The sequence below is a fragment of the Crocodylus siamensis genome, chromosome 9 (genome assembly GCF_052110815.1).
Source record: "Crocodylus siamensis isolate JL-2025a chromosome 9, ASM5211081v1, whole genome shotgun sequence".
In the NCBI taxonomy this organism is placed as follows: Eukaryota; Metazoa; Chordata; order Crocodylia; family Crocodylidae; genus Crocodylus; species Crocodylus siamensis.
In genome coordinates this window covers 37,227,723-37,244,844 of record NC_143403.1, presented here as the reverse complement: position 1 = coordinate 37,244,844, position 17,122 = coordinate 37,227,723, and the positions used below count along the sequence as shown (strand labels likewise).

The 17,122-nt window shown below is 52.3% G+C and overlaps 1 long non-coding RNA gene across 1 annotated transcript; it reads right to left on the bottom strand.

Annotated features, from left to right (window-relative positions):
• Positions 1-1,826: 1,826 nt before the first annotated feature.
• Positions 1,827-16,666, bottom strand: LOC149857342 (uncharacterized). The gene is made up of 3 exons (XR_016444313.1): positions 16,589-16,666; positions 5,160-5,321; positions 1,827-1,940 (listed from the first exon to the last, which is right to left on the bottom strand). It is a non-coding gene; the product is annotated as an uncharacterized LOC149857342 (long non-coding RNA).
• Between the last annotated feature and the right edge of the window lie 456 nt (positions 16,667-17,122).

Genomic DNA, 17,122 nt, shown 5'->3' with positions numbered 1-17,122 from the left:
ATGCTTTGTAAGTTCCACAGGCAGTCTGTCAAGGCCCAGGGCCCTGTCTGAGGCAAGCTCCCCCACAGCAGCCTCTAGCTCTGCCAGAGAGAGCTTGCGCTTCAGGGCCTCGGCTTGTGAAGCTGAGAGGCACAGCAGGTCCTTATGCAGCTGCTGAGCAGCCTCTGGGCAGGTGGGGTCAGTTGCAAACAAGTCCCAGTAGAAGGCGACGGCATGCCCCTGCACTTTGCATGGGTCTGTGAGCAGCTGTCGCTCCGGGGTCATGAGATATTCCAAGGTCTTTGCCTTAGCCCGCTGCCTTTCCAGGCTGAAGAAGAAGCTGGTCAGAGCTTGGGCCTCCGCCAGCTCCTGACAGTGGGCACACACCCTAGCACTGCGGGCCACACCCTCCGTCAGTTCCCGTAGGAGTTTCTTGCAGGACCAGAGGCTCTTGAGGAGTGCCACATTGTTGCCAGCGTGGAGCAGGGCCACCTTGAGCTCCACCACATCCTCCTCCAGCTCCTGGGTGCAGCAGTGGATCTTGCTTGCCTCCAGCTGAGAATACTGTTGGCAGAATGCCTGGACCCGGATCTTCCCCACATCCCACCACAGCCACCAGGAGGAGTAGTCTGCTCATGCAGCCTCCCAGCTCCTCCAGAGGTGGCCCAAGCAGTCCCGGAACTGGGTGTTGTGGTGGATCAGTAAGGGGTATTCCTGCCCTGAGCCACTCACCCCACTGTGTCTGATCACCTTCCAGGCTCCATGTGCCTCCCTGGGGGCACCACACATCTGGCCTCCCTTCCTGGAGCACACCCACTAGCCTGGAGGTAGAGCTGCCACCACCCAGGGATGGGCTTGATTCTGGGAAACACAGGCTTAATAGCCCTCAAGGGTACTTGACTCACTTGAATAACTTGGGATGCTTCCCTCAAACAGAAGCACAAGTAGTGGTCTCCCTTAGTCAGCTGAACCAAGGGGACCCCAAGGCATAATCTAGGCCCACTCCCCCGTCTCCCACACTAGGTACAAAGGATAACTTAATTGGTTACAAGGAGTAGGGTTGGAATAGGGTACAGAGTTGAGTAGTATCAGAGAAATCCCATAAAGCAAACAGCGTGGCCGGGGTAGCCTTTGATCATGCATCTGAGTTGCTGCAAGCTATATATCTAGTTAGATCTCAGGTAACCTACTCACAAGTATCATCCAGAGGCAGGTGGAGATTCCCTCTGGAAGCAGGCAGTTCCTTGATCATGAGTTTTGAGAGAGAGCAAGTTTCAGATGGTCCAGCTCTTTTCTCTCTCTGAGTTTTCCTCATGGCTGCTGCCCCTTCCTCCTGGGCAGTCCTTAACTGCAGGGGACCTTATGAAAACTCTTTTAGTACAGAGATTGTGAAATTTTGTATATTCTGAGCAGGATTTCCCACCTCCTACAAGGAGGCATTTCACTGGAGCAAATTAGTGAGGTTCTGCCTAATATAAATTACATCCTATTGGTCTTAATTTTATGACCTCTTTTCAAACAATTCTAGAAGGCTCCAAATGTACTTAACAAAGTTGCAAGATGTGTAAAATAGTGGGGATGACTGAAACATCCTGCTTAAAGAACATGAAAATCACCCTAGTCAGTGTCTTCAATAAGAGGATACTGCTGCTGTCCTCCCTGTAGTAGTACCCAGTGGCTCCCAGTCAGGACTGGGGCCTTTTCTTCTGGGCTTTATATGAGTCAGTCCTTTCCCTAACTAATCCCCAGTTCTACAGAAAACAAAACAGTCCAGGACATGGTGTGGGTTTTTTTCATAATGCTTTAATTATAAAACACTTAAGGAGCAGCATCCTGTGAAAGGATCTGTTCAATAGTCTTCATTTCCATCCTTTGGTTCTGAGCTGGGAAAAGATTCCTCCTCCCTGTCCTTCACTCATTCTGGTGGGTTCTGTAGTCCTTAATGTGTGCTAGAATCTAACCTAATGGAATCAGGAAGAGTAAGAACACCACGATCAATCCAATGGCTTGGTCCTACCAAAGGGAGAAACCAGGGGGTCAGCAGGGTCTCGAGTGGCCTTCCCTGTGGAATGGAGCTGAACAGTGATATGACACTTTCCCACCAGAATTTAAGGTGTAACCTGTAATTAGCTTAAGGAAATGGTTCCTGTTGGCCCAAACTGCCTGCTTGCCTTACATTCTTAATCACTGTTGACTCAAAGTCATAGCTTTGGAAGTGCAGGGAAAGTAGTAGTGACTTGGATGAGGGGTTGGAAAGCACATTGTCCAAGTTTGCTGATGACACTAAGATGTGGGGCAAGGTGGACACACTTGAAGGGAGAGAGAGGCTGCAACTAGATTCAGACAGACTACAAAAGTGAGCAGATGAGAAAAGGATGGGGTTCAACGTAGGCAAATGCAGTGTGCTACACCTTGGGAGAAGGAATCCACAGCATACATACAGGCTGGGGAGTTCCCCTTTTGAAATCACACAGGCAAAAAGGGATCGTAGAGTCATTATTGACTCCAGGATGAACATGAGCCGCCAATGCCAGACCGCAGCCAGCAAGGCCAGCCATACCTTGTCATGCATCCAAAGATGCATCTGAAACCGGTCCAGAGAGGTGATACTCCCCCTCTATACAACTTTGGTCAGGCTGCAGCTGGAGTACTGCATCCAGTACTGGGTACCACACTTCAAAAGGTATGTGGCCAGCCTGGAGAGGGATCAGAGGAGGGTCACCTGCTTGGTGAGGGCAGCAGGACAGGCCCCGCAAGGAGAGGCTGAGGGACCTGAACCTGTTCAGCCTCAGCAAGAGGAGGCTGAGGGGGGACCTGGTGGCTGCCTACAAACTCATCAGGGGAGATCAACAGCAAATAGGTAGAGCCCTTGTCTCCCCAGCATCACCTGGGGTGACAAGGAACAATGGTAATAAGCTGATGGAGAATAGGTTTAAGTTAGAGATCAGAAGACAATATTTTACAGTTAGGGTGGCCAGAATCTGCAACCAACTTCCCAGGGAAGTGGTCCTTGCCCCTACCTTGGGCAAATTCAAGAGGAGGTTGGATGATTACCTGTCTGGGGTCTTGTGAACCCAGCATTCATTCCTGCCTGTAGCAGGGGGTCAGGCTAGATGATCTGTTCAGGTCCCTCCTGACCCTAGCTACTATGAAACTAATAGTAGTCAAATGGTGAGTAAAGAAGCCTGTTGTATACATGAGGAGAAACAAGGAAATGTGGGAAATTCCAATGGTTATCAGTCGCTTGGATTAGACAGGTTAATATCTACATTTCATGCCCAGGCTGGCAGCTGTGTGTTGGTGCATTTTTGTACTAGTGTTTAAGCTGGTAATCAGAGTAATCCTCAATCTATCATCTCACTGTAGCTCAGGGGTGGGCAAAATATGGCCTGCAAGGCCATTCTATCCGAGTGAATTTATCTGTCCTTGGTTCCTGTCAAAAATGACAGGAACCAGGGGCAGTAGGGCCCAGGGGAAGCCCTGGTGGGCTCCTGCAACAGCAGGATCCCCCCAGCCCCGCCCCCCCGCTTGGAAGCCCCATGGAGGGGCTTCTGGCCTGGGACCATGTGGCTGCCCAGGCGCAGGAAGCTCAGGTAGGGGTGGGGTGTGCGGAACGGCAGGGGAGGAGCTGGTGCAGAGTGTGGCCCGTCCCTTGGACGGCATTCCCTACTGCAGCTGCTCGCAGCCCGCACGAGGCTGTCCTGAGCAGGCACAGGCAGCCCCATGCAGGCTGCGAGTAGCTGCAGTGCAGGGTGCCGGACACCAGGTGGGGGCACTTTTCTCTGTGCTCCACACCAGCTTGTAACGCAGCCCTGCACCAGCTCTGGGCTCATCCATCGGGGCTGTGCATGGCGGCAGCAGCTGTAGACCCCCTGCTTGCTGAGCTTGGGCAGCGTTTGCTGCTGCTGCCTGCCTGGAGCTCATGCCATGGTAGGCTGCAGTGCAGCTGCTGCCGCCATGCGCAGCCCCAACAGGCAATCCCAGAGCTGGCGCAGGGCCCAGGCTGGCAGCAGGGGTGGGTTACAAGCTGGTGCTGAGTACAGGAAAAAGTGGCCCCTCACCCGCCCCGTGGCCAGTGCCCTGCGCTGCAACTGCTCACAGCCTGCATGGGGCTGTCTGTGCCTGCTGAGGACAGCCCCGTGTGGGCTGCAAGCAACTGCAGCAGGAAGCACCAGCCATAGGGTGGGTGAAGGGCTGCTTTTCCCCGTGATCTGTACCAGCTCCTTCCCTTCCAGTGAGCAGGGGTTCAGAGCTGTGTGCTGTCCCCTGCATGTACCGCAGAGCTCGGGGGGCACTGGGAGTGAGCGGTTACAGGAGCCAGCAGGAGCACAGGGCCTGCACCAGTGTCCCACAGCCAGTGCCAGCAGGGCCCAGAGCAGGGCAGCAGGGGTATAAGGTTCTAGCCATCAGGGGCTGTATGGAGCCGAACCAGCTCCCCTCTCTCCCTGCTGGTGCAGCCCAGCCCAGTTCCACAGACCCCTGCCAGCCTGCGCCCTGCTCTGGGCCCCACCGGTGCTGGTCCTGGGACATTGGTCCCAAGACATTGGGAGATTTGGTCCCAAGATGATGACCAGGGGACAGGACACCTGTCAAGGGGTGGGGCTACCCATGAGGCCCTTGACAGCTTGCCAAAACTGGGTAAGCAGGCCTCCGCCTGAAATAATTCCCCACCCTAGATGTAAGCCATGGCAAACTGCTCACATCCTTGTAACAGGTTATTAATCAGTCTTTGAAAAGATGAGGGGAAGTTGCCCATACAGAACAGTAAAACAGTAAACTCATACAGTCTCATGGGTGTGGTAAAGGCAGACTTGGCTATGGCATACAGATCCAATGCCATTTGCCAGAATCCTTGGACAGATTGAGAGTAGAGATGACCTTGGATGGGCCCAGGTGATCAAGTAAAGAGCTCATCACGGGCATAGGGTAAGCAGCAGAGGTGGTAATAGCATTCAGCTTCCGGTAGTCCACACAGAACCGGAGGGACCTATCCTGCTTCCAGATGAGTAGCACCTGGCTGGCCCAGGGACTCACTGAAGGCTGGATTACTCCTAACTCTCTCATCTCTGTGATCTCTCACTTTATTTCTTGCATCACCTTCACATTAACTGGGTACGGTCTGGATTGGATAGGGCAACAGCTGCCCATGTCTATAGAGTGTACTGCCAGGTTCATTTTACCTGGTTTGTTGGAGAACACTGTCTCAAAGTTCTTGAGTGCTGCAAGCAGCTTGTCCTTGTCCTGGGAGGGAAAACGATCTGGCAGATGGAGTTCCTTCATTACTGCCTCTCCATCCCAGTCACCATACATGACCAGCTCCTCTGGATCGTCAGGTGATCCTTCTGAGGAAATCCAGAATACTGCATCACTTCTATTAAAGTATGGTTTAAGCATGTTCATATGTACTATTTTAGCCTTTTTTCCCCCCTCCTGGTCACTATGTATGTTACATCATCCAGCCTGTCCAGGATGACATGGGGACATTACCAAGCTACTTGCAGCTTGTCTGTCTTTAATGGCAGGAAAACCATGACCTTATCACCTCGTTCAAAGGTACATAAGTGATCCTTCTCATCATACCAGGAACTTTGCTTCTTCTGGACCTGGGCCAAGGACTCTCATGCCACCTTCATCATATCAGTTAGCTTCTGACGAAAGCTGAGTACGTATTCTACCATGGAGGTCTTAGTGGAAGAGATTTTCCCTTCCCACTCTTCTCTTACCAAATTAAGAGGACCCCTGACTTGCCTTCCAAACATCAACTCAGATGGCAAGAACCCAGTGGACTCCTGGGGCAAAGAAAAAATGCAGAAGTTTCTCATCCCAGTCACTGGGGTTATAGTCCACATAGGCCTTTAGCATACCTTTCAAGGTCCCACTGAACCTTCTTACCAGCCCATTTGTCTGAGGGTAGTAAGCTGTGGTCTTGAGGTGTTTCACCCCACAGCACTCCCATGGGCACTTCATCACCTCCACCAGGAAGCTCCCACCCCTGTCAGCCAGGATCTCAGAGGGAAAACCCAGCAGAAAGAAGATCTTCATCAGGGCTTCAGGAACTGCAGGTGCCTCGGTGGAGGTCAAGGCAATTGTCTCCGGGTACCAAGTTCCGAAATCCACTAGAGTCAGAATGTATTTCTTTCCTCTACAAGTCTTATGCCTCAGTGCACCCACAATGTCTATACCCACTCTTTGGAAGGGTTGATCAATGATAGGGAGGGGCTGTAGGGGAGCCTTTCTCTTGTCCCCACTTTTGCCTGTCCACTGGCACATTTTGCAAGATCTGCAGTAGTCTGTCACATTCTGGGCAATTCTGGGCCCATAAAAGTTCACCTGCAGCCGCTGGTCAGGTAACCAGCACAAGGTAAATCATGAGCCATGGAAAGCAATTGTTGTCTGAACTTATGAGGTACTATGAACTGGTGACAGGGTTCCCAGGTCTCGGCATGGTTCTTTGGTACCCACAACCGATAGAGGAGTCCCTTATCCCAGACCACCTGTTCTGTCTTATCTGGGGTGAGCGCTCTTTTGCTCCTGAGCCATCTGCCAGAGTTCCTTCAAGCTGGGGTTCTCTAGAACAGAGGTGTCCAAACTTTGTGAATGTGCAACTGGATCATGAACTTTTTATCACCCAGTAGGCCAGTGAGCCATATTCAAAGACCTCACAGGAAGCAGTATCACATCACCCCCCTGAAACGAAAGTACAGTGTTTACTTTTGTTTCCTGTCACAGCATCTCGGGTCTCAGAAAACAGCTTGGAGGGCTGCATGGTGGCCCGTGGGCCATATGTTGGACAAGCCTGCCCTAGAACCTCCTGCTTGAACTCCTCTTGCCTGGCTAAGCAATCAGCAGGGAGCTCTGGTGCTCCTTTAAGGAGTGCACCTTCACCCTCAGGGTGTCCTCTAACTTTTCCCCAAGAGTCTCAGTTTCCTCTGCCACTGACTGACCAGACTCCTCCCTGGGGCTGTCACTTAACCCAACTTTAAGGTCGCTAGTTTCCTCAATGGCTGGTGACTGGTCACATTCAGAGGGAGTCTGAGTCTCTCCCTTCTCCCCCTCTGCCCCAGTAACCAATTGGCTGACCAGGCCCTGGGAAATTTCTTCTCTTCCCACCTTAGCCTTTCTGCTCTGTTGATGAGTCAGCACATTAACATGGTAGGGCTCTAGGAGGTGGTCCTCCTCCCTTTGCAGGTATTCTAGCTCCAAAACATCACATCCCACCAGGATGGGAACAGGAGCCCCTTCCAGCACTCTTAGTTCTATGCACATCCCGCAGCCTCTCAACTTGATGGGGAGATGGGTTACCGGTACCTCAAATGGCTGGGCCCCCACCCCTTGAATGGTAAGGGCTTCCCCGGGACTGTAATTGCAGGTGAAACAAGGTTGGCCTTGATTAATGACACACTGGACCCTGTGTCCAGTTCCCCAAAAAGGGTTCTCCTGTTTACCATTATATTAGCCCTGAGGATGGCCATCACCACCTCCTTTGTAATCCTGTAGCGACAGGTACGCCACTCACAGTAGCTCGGGTCTCCCTCCTCACTGCTTACAGCTGTTGCATGTCCACTGGGCTGAGGATGGATGGGGTTCTGGGCCATTCCGGTCATGCCATTAGAATGGGAAGTCTGCTGCTTCCTGGGGGCCTGCATCCGAGACATTGCGGAGAGGATCCCACAGCTCCTCCGGCCCACAGACCACTACGCCATGCTCCTTATTCACGTGGGCACCAATGACATGGCTCGGAGCACCCCTAGCCAGCTCATGAGGTGCTACAGGGATTTGGGAGCGGGGCTTAGGGGTCTGGGAGCTCAGGTGGTGTTTTTGTCGATCCTCCCAGTCTCAGGCTATGGGCTGAGGAGGGAGAGGAGGATCCATGCAGTGAACCAAAGACTGCGGAGCTGGTGTCATTGGGAAGGCTTTGGCTTCCATGACCACAGCCCGCTCTTTGGCGAGAGAGGCAGTGAGCTGCTGGGAAGAGATGGCCTCCACCTCTCCCCCCTGGGGAGGAGGCTCTTCTCAGCCAGGCTGGCTGACCTGCTCCACCGGGCTTTAAACTAAGCCCGCTGGGAGATGGGGGGACTACTGCCACTGCTGGCCCACTGAGCAACCCTTGCAAAGCCAGCAGACCAAGGCACTTAAGGGAGCCCACCCCTGCCCCAGCCCTGGCACAATCTGTGGGCAAGGCAAGAGCCCCCAAGGGCACACTTGCCTGCCTGTACACTAATGCCAGGAGCCTGGGCAACAAGCAGGAGGAGCTTATCCTCCTGCTCAGTGCAAAGAATTATGACGTCATTGGGATAACGGAGACCTGGTGGGACTCCACCCATGACTGGACCGCGGGTATAGAAGGCTATACCCTATACAGGAGGGATCGTGTTGACAAAAGGGGCGGGGGTGTAGCTCTCTATGTGAAGGAAAGCTACATGTCCCTGCAAGCTGATGCTGGCGACCAGCATGGACAGCTAGAGACCCTCTGGGTAAAAATTCGTGGGGAATACGGCACAGGGGACACAACGGTGGGAGTCGACTACAGACCTCCCACTCAAAGTCCTGAGCTTGACCAGGAGTTCACCTGGAAACTGACTGAGGCCGCTTGCTCCAGGACCTTGGTTGTCATGGGTGACTTCAATTACCCGGACATCTTGTGGGAAGATCACTCAGCAAACTCCGAGCGGTCGCAAAGCTTTCTCTCGTGCGTGGATGACCTCTACCTGACTCAAGAAGTCTATGGGCCAACGAGAGGCAAAGCGCTGCTCGACCTGGTACTGGCTACGGGGGACAACCTAATCGGCGACCTAGTGATCGATGGGAAGCTGGGTGACAGCGACCACGAGCTGATCACCTTCACCATCCGCCGTAAAGCTGGCAAGTCAGTCAGCAACACAGAAGTCCTTGACTTCAGAAAAGCCAATTTTGACAAGCTCAGGAGGCTTGTCGGTCAGGCCCTCAGGGACCATGACCCCAGGGAGATGGGAGTTCAAGAAGAGTGGTTGCTTCTCAAGGAAGCGATCCTCAATGCACAAGCCAAATGTATTCCAACACGGAGGAAAGGCAGCAAGAAGGCACAGCAGCCCTCCTGGCTCTCCAGGGACCTAGCGGACCTCCTGCGGCTAAAAAGGAAAGCCTACAAAGGATGGAGGACGGGATTCACCTCCAAGGAGGATTATTCTGCGCTGGTCCGGTCCTGCAGGGAGCAAACCAGGAAAGCCAAGGCTGCAACTGAATTTCAACTAGCTTCAAGCATCAAGGACAACAAAAAGTCCTTTTTCAGATATGTGGGGAGCCAGAGGAAAAGCAAGGGCAACATTGGACCCCTGCTAAACCAGATGGGGCAACTGACAACTGACGCCCTGGAAAAAGCCAACCTATTAAATAGGTAATTTGCGTCAGTCTTTCATCGGTCCCATGGGATGCCCATGCCGGCTATGGGACAGGGAGATCCGGGTGATGGGGATCCCCTACCCTCGTGCTGACCTCGTGAAGGAACACCTTGAGAAGCTGGATACCTTCAAGTCAGCCGGCCCTGACAATCTGCACCCCAGGGTACTCAAGGAGCTGGCGAGTGTCATAGCCTAGCCCCTGGCACAGATCTTTGAAAACTCCTGGCGCTCTGGTGTAGTGCCCGAAGACTGGAAGAAGGCCAATGTGGTGCCGATCTTCAAGAAAGGGAGGAGAGTAGATCCGGCTAACTACAGGCCCATTAGCCTGACTTCTATCCTGGGGAAGATCTTAGAAAAGTTTATTAAGGAGGCAATCCTTGATGGACTGGCCCAGGCTAACATCCTAAGGGATAGCCAGCACGCGTTTGTTGCAGGTAGGTCTTGTTTGACCAATCTCATTTCCTTCTATGACCAGGTGACCTATCACCTGGACCAGGGAGAAGAGATTGACGTCATATATCTTGACTTCAAAAAAGCTTTTGATCTGGTATCCCATGATCACCTCTTGGCCAAACTGGCCAGTTGTGGCCTTGGCTCCACCACGATCCACTGGCTGGGAAACTGGCTCCGTGGTCGGACCCAGAGGGTTGTAATTGATGGCAGTCACTCATCGTGGTGCCCTGTGACCAGTGGGGTCCCTCAAGGCTCTGTCCTGGGACCCATCCTGTTCAACATCTTCATTAACGATGTGGACATTGGAGTCAGGAGTGGACTGGCCAAGTTCGCCGATGACAGCAAACTTTGGGGCAAAGCATCCATGCCAGAAGATAGGCGGGTGATCCAGGCTGACCTGGACAAGCTCAGCAAATGGGGAGACGAGAACCTCATGGTGTTTAACACCGAAAAATGCAAGGTTCTCCACCTTGGGAGGAAAAACCTGCAGCATCCTTAGAGGCTCGGCAGTGCTACGTTGGATAGCACTACAGAAGAAAGAGACTTGGGGGTCATCACTGATCACAAGATGAACATGAGCCTCCAATGCGATGCTGCGGCTAATAAAGCGACCAAAACGCTGGCTTGCATCCATAGATGCTTCTCGAGCAAATCCCGGGACGTCATTCTCCCCTTGTACTCGGCCTTGATGAGGCCGCAGCTGGAGTACTGTGTCCAGTTTTGGGCTCCACAATTCAAAAAGGATGTGGAGAAGCTTGAGAGAGTCCAGAGGAGAGCCACGCACATGATCAGAGGTCAGGAAAACAGATCTTACGATGATAGGCTGAGAGCCATGGGACTCTTTAGCCTGGAAAAGCGCAGGCTCAGGGGTGATCTGATGGCCACCTATAAAATTATCAAGGGTGACCACCAGGATCTGGGGGAATGTTTGTTCACCAGAGCGCCCCAAGGGATGACTAGGTCGAACGGTCACAAACTCCTGCAAGACCGTTTCAGGCTGGACATAAGGAAGAATTTCTTTACTGTCCGAGCCCCCAAGGTCTGGAACAGTCTGCCAGCGGAGGTGGTTCAAGCACCTACATTGAACACCTTCAAGAGTAAATTGGATGCTTATCTTGCTGGGATCCTATGACCCCAGCTGACTTCCTGCCCTTTGGGCAGGGGGCTGGACTCGATCTCCCGAGGTCCCTTCCAGCCCTGATGTCTATGAAATCTATGAAATCTATGAAACTGTGCAATTAAAGTCCCCACCCAGGAGAAGGTCATCATCATGAAGGACAAGGAAGGACTTGGGGACCTTCCATTCTGTCCAGCCAATGGGTTGGATCAAGGTGGTCAAGGGCCCCAAGGCCTGCCTCACCAAGGTCCCTGACCCGGTGGAGCTTTGCAACAGGTACGAACTTGCAGCCCCAGCAGAGCCTGCTAAGTTGCCAGCTCCCACAGGCAACACATGCTCAACTGTAGCTACCGCCCCTGCTCTCCCTAAGACAAAATGCAAAGTGTTTGTCATGGGAGACTCAATCCTGAAGGGAACGGATGGGGCAATCTGCAACCCTGACTCCTTGGTCCGGGAAGTCTGCTGCTTCCCGGGAGCCCGTATCCGAGACATTGTGGAGAAGATCCCTAAACTCCTTCAGCCCACAGACCACTACCCTATGCTCCTTATTCATGTAAGCACCAATGACACGGCTCGGAGCGCTCCCAGCTGTGTCATGAAGCGCTACAGAGATTTGGGAGTGGGGCTTAATGTGTTGGGGGCACAGGTTTGTTTTCCTCGATCCTTCCAGTTTCGGGCTACAGGCTGAGGAGGGAGAGGAGGATCCAGGTAGTGAACCAAAGACTATGGCGCTGGTGTCATTGGGAAGGCTTTGACTTCCATGACAACAGCCCGCTCTTTGGTGAGAGAGGCAGTGAGCTGCTGGGAAGGGATGGCTTCCACCTCTCTGCTGGGGAGGAGGCTCCTCTCAGCCAGACTGGCTGACCTGCTCCACTGGGCCTTAAACTAAGCCTGCCGGGGGACTGGGGGACTACTGCCACTGCTGGCCTGCTGAGCAACCTTTGCAAAGCCAGCAGGCCAAGGCTCTTAAGGGAGCCTACCCCTGTCCCAGCCCTAGAGCAAGCTGCAGGCAAGGCAAGGGCCCCCAAGGGGACACTTGCATGCCTGTATACCAATGCCAGGAGCTTGGGGAATAAACAGGAGAAACCTGTCCTCCTGTTCAACACAAACAATTACAATGTCATAGGGATAACAGAGACCTAGTGGGACTTCACCCATGATTGGACCATTGGTATTGATGGCTATACCCTGTACAGGAGGGATCAAGTGGACAAAAGGGTTGGAGGTGTAGCTCTCTATGTCAAGGACAGCTACATGTCCCTACAAGCAGACATTGGCACCCAGGGTGGATGACTAGAGACACTCTGAGTTAAAATCTGTGGGGAACACGGCACAGGGGATACAATGGTGGGAGTCTACTACAGACCTCCCTCCCAGAATCAAGAGATTGACCAGTTCACCAAGGAATTGGCTGAGGCCATATGCTTCCGGTGCATGGTTGTCATGGGACACTTCAACTTCCCAGACATCTCGTGGGAAGAGCACTCGGCCAAATCTGGATGGTCGCAAACCTTCCTCATGTGCGTGTATAAGCTGTATCTGACTCAAGAAGTCTACAGGCCAACAAGAGGTAAAGCGCTGCTTGACCTGGTACTGGCAACTGGGGACGACCTAATCAGTGACCTAACACTGGAAGGGAAGCTGGGTGACAGCAACCACGAGCTGATCACCTTTACCATCTGCTGAAAAGCTGTCAAGTCAGTCAGCAGTACAGAGGTCCTCAACTTCAGAAGGGCTGACTTTGACAAGCTCAGGAGACTTGTTGGTGAGGCCCTAAGGCAGTGGTCTCCAAACTTTTTTGATTGCGCATCCCTATCAGTAAAAAATTTTTGAGCATGCACCCCCAGTATATGTCGCAATACGCTGAAACCAAATGAATGAGTGAGGGCGCCACTGTCAACCCCTCTGCATTGTGGAACTCCCACTCTTCCGTCAGGATACCTCGCATGTTGTACATGACACGTGACCGTCTGACATACGAACCGAAGGCGCCAGTGTCAATCCGTATACTAATCCGTATACTAAATATTAGTAAAGCTTAATTTCTTTCTTATTTTTTTAGATAAAAAATAAATATAAATAGAAGTTCTAATATTTTCTTCCTGCACCCCAATGGATCATCTTGTGCACCCCCTGGGGTGCACACACCCCACTTTGGAGACCACTGCCCTATGGGACCACGACCCCAAGGGGAGGGGAGTCCAGGAAGAGTGGTTGCTCCTCAAGGGAGCAATCCTAGATGTACAAGCTAAGGCTATTCCATCTCAGAGGACAGGCAGCAAGAGGGCACAGCAGCCCCCTTGGCTCAACAAGAAACTAGCAGTCCTATAAAGGATGGAGGACTGGATCCACCTCCAAGGAGGAATATACTGCACTGGTCCGGACCTGCAGGGGCGAACCAGGAAAGCCAAGGCTGCGATGGAACTCCAACTGGCTACAAGTATCAAGGACAATAAAAAGTCCCTTTTTAGATATGTGGGGAGCCAGAGGAAAAGCAAGGGCAACATTGGACCCCTGCTAATGTCCAATGTCCCTCCCAGAAGGGAGAACTGATGACTGACGCCCAGGAAAAAGCCAACTTACTAAATGGGTACTGTGCGTCGGTCTTTCACAAATCCCATGGGATGGCCCTGCCCATTATGGGACAGGGATGCCTGAGTGAGGGTGGTTCCTTGTCCTCCATAAATGCTGACCTTGTGAAGGAACACCTTGAGAGGCTGGACACCTTCAAGTCAGCTGGCCCTGACAATTTACACCCTAGAGTACTCAAGGAGCTGGCCTGCATCATACCTCAGCCCCTGGCATGGATCTTCAAGATCTCCTGGCACTCTGGTGAAGTTGGAAGAAGGCCAGTGTGGTGCCTATCTTCAAGAAAGGGAGGAAACTGGATCCAGCAAACTACACGCCCATCAGCCTGACCTCCAGCCCAGGGAAGGTCTTAGAAAAGATTATCAAAGAGGCCATTCTTAATGGACTAGCTGATGGCAACACCCTGAGGGATAGCCAGCACAGGTTTGTTGCAGGTAGGTCTTGCTTGACCAATCTTATTTCCTTTTATGACCAGGTGACCTATCACCAGGACAAAGGGGAAGAGATTGATGTCACCCGCAAGAACCACAGGGTTTGGGAGGGATGACGAGGAGGCAGGCAGAGAGGGGGGGCCCTGCTCACTAACCTCATCTCCACATGAAGTGGTGGGAAGGTCTGGAGGGGGTAACAAGGTCTTTTAGAAGATCCCTTTTTTTTTCTGGGATTTGCCCTTCCCAGGAGGAGGGGGCCAAATCTTCCCCTGAGGGAGGAGGGAAAAGTGGGGCCAGGCCCACCAGCACAGACTCCAATGAAACGGGAGGTGACTGGGAGGAAGGTTCTTCCCCACCACTTGACAGAGCTGCTGCACCAGAGGTGGATGAGCCACCATCGGGCATAACCACAGGAGGGTCCGCTGTGGCCGGCTACATCTTCAGGCACTAGGTAATCAGGTGGGACCTGCTACCACAGCGAAGACATGAGGTGTCCCCAGTGGTGAGGTAGACCTCATATCGCTGCCCATCAATCATGAAGGACATGGACTGAGGCAAACCCTGACCCTCCCTGTTAAGCAGCATGAACAGCTGCCTTTAAAGGACAGGACATCCTGCTCAGGCACCTTGCTGCCAAGCAGCAGTCTATGGACTGGCTCTGTAACCATGCCATAAGGGCATAGGTGGTTAGTGAGGTCATTGTTTGAGAGAAATGGAGGCACATTCAAGGCTACCACATGAATGGTCAGTGTGTCTAGATGTGTTGTGAGGCAAAAAACACTCCTGACTGACACCCCCATTACCACAACCTCGTTCACTGAAGCAGGGAAGCTCAGCAAGATGATGGGGACTGAGCTCACCCAGGCAGCATGCAGGACATGCTTGCACCTATGAGAACCCTCACAGCAGCAGCACACTCCTCCACTCCAATGGAGGGAGGGGCATGAAGCCAGAGACCAAAGGTCTGGTCCAGAGGGGCTGAAGCCCCAGCAGTGAACGGCTGGGAGCTGCCTTCAGCCATTCCAGTGAAAAAGGGTTAACCCTGCAAGGAACCAGCGGCATGGGGAGCCCTCTGCAGGCAGGGAACAAAGATACTGGAAACAAACAAATTAATCCCAGGGGACAGAGAATGATAAGCAATGGGGGGGGGACAGGGTAGGGAAGGGAGGAAGGGAAAAAAACTGACGAAGGGGGAAAGGGTGACTGTAGGAGAAAAGGCTGGGAAAGGGGAAAAAAGGCAGGGAAAAGTAATGAAAAGTGGGGGGCTATCATGGGAAAGGGGTCAGACTGTCTGAGGGAGAGGAAACAAAACCAGAGAAGGAAAAAGGCCCATAAAATGGAGAAGCTCTCAGAGCTTGAGCAGACACGCCTGTCGGCGGCCATTTTGAAAGAAAGAAATGTAATAGAGTTAAAAGGCAATGAATTAAAAAATTATAAAAAGAAATACACAATAAAATATTGACCTGTGGAACTTACTGCTACAAGGTACAAACAACTCCCAGGAGATCAATTAGATGGAAAAATGGATAGCACAGGGGTCTCAAAGTTCAGCCTGTGGAGCAGTACTATCTGGCCCACAGGACTAAAATCTGGCAGCAGGGTGAGAGACTGCTGCTCCCCAGTAGCAAAATTTCCAGCCCCATGGGCCAAATGTAGAACCATGGGGTTGCCTAAAGGCTGGAAATTTGGTGGTTGAAAGAGGAGGCTGTTACAGGAGCCACAGTAACTAATGCTGCTACCACTCATCCTATCATCACATTTCTGGCTGTTCATGTCACAGCTTCATGCTCCAGATTCAGCCTGCAGAGAGCCCCATGCTACTCATTTTGCACTCCCCCCCCCCAAGATACATTTATGTGGAACACAGGCAAAATGACATGGCTGGGTGCCTGGTCCTGTCAGAGCTGCCACATATAGGGGCAGTAGCAACTTCCATTTGCTGTCATGCTGCTGGCATAATTCTGTGGCTACAACAGCCACCATTCTTTTCCTGTCCCCCCCTGCCAATCAGTCCCCGGGGGGCTGCCACATAACCCCACTCTAGTTATGCTACTACTTTGGAACATATATTATAAACTATGTATAGACAGGATAAAAATCTATGTTAACCAATGCATTTAAGATGTAATTTCCCCAGAAAGCTGGTGGTTATACACTTATATTTATACTAGCCAATTGCTTGTCAAGAATGACAGTGGAGGGGGCTGGGCCGTTCCCCCGCCTTCCTGCTCCCCCTGCTTTGGGCTGGGGCCAGGGTATTCCCTCCCCCACCACTTTGGGCCGGGGCCAGGGCCGCTCCCTGCCTCACCCCACCACTTTGGGCCAGGGCCAAAGCCATTCCTCCCCTCCCCCCACAACCACCGCTTCAGGCAGGAGCTGGGGCCGGGGCCCGTGACCGCGGTGGCACTTGTAGTGGCAGGGGGGTGCAGCCACTAGTAACCCCCCCTCCCCTTGCTGCTCCCCTCCCTCTCTTGTTCCCTGATGCCTTCCCTCCCCACTGGCTGTTGTTGAGGGGGGCGGGTACAGGCCCCTGGCTCCAAGGAGCAGACGGGGGAGGGGGCAAGGCCAGTGCTGCTGGCTTTGCCCCCCCATTCCATTACGTCCATTATGGCAGCACGCCAGTCCCCATCGTCCCCCTCTACCTGCAAGGAGCACACGAGGGGGGCAAGGTCTCCCCTCTCCCCTCTGGTTCCTCAGTCCCCAGTGTCATGGTAGTGCTCTGCTGTCTGTCCCAGTCTGTTTAAGGTATTCTGATTGGCTGCCGAGACAGCCAATCAGAGTCCAAATAAAGTGTTACAGACAGACTTAGGCTTTTATAATATTAGAATTATGCATACATACACATATTACTATTGTGGCCAGAGATTTCTGCCTGGACTGGAGCCCCTCTGGCAATGTACTGTAACATATCAGACAAAGAGAAGGGCAGGGGGTGTTAATTTTGTTCGTTTGTTTGTTTTAACCATGTTACCCTCAAAGGTGAATATGTCAAATTATTTTTTAAAAAGATGTTCTGGTAGAAATTTGAGTCTAATGTATCAGGTAATCAGTGCTGAGGTAGAGTGAATAGTCAGGAGAAAATATACACTTTTATATGTACTTTTACTATTACTATAAAAAATACTTTTCCTAATATACGGTTTAAAAGAGACATTTTTTATTACTAGAGTCAGATC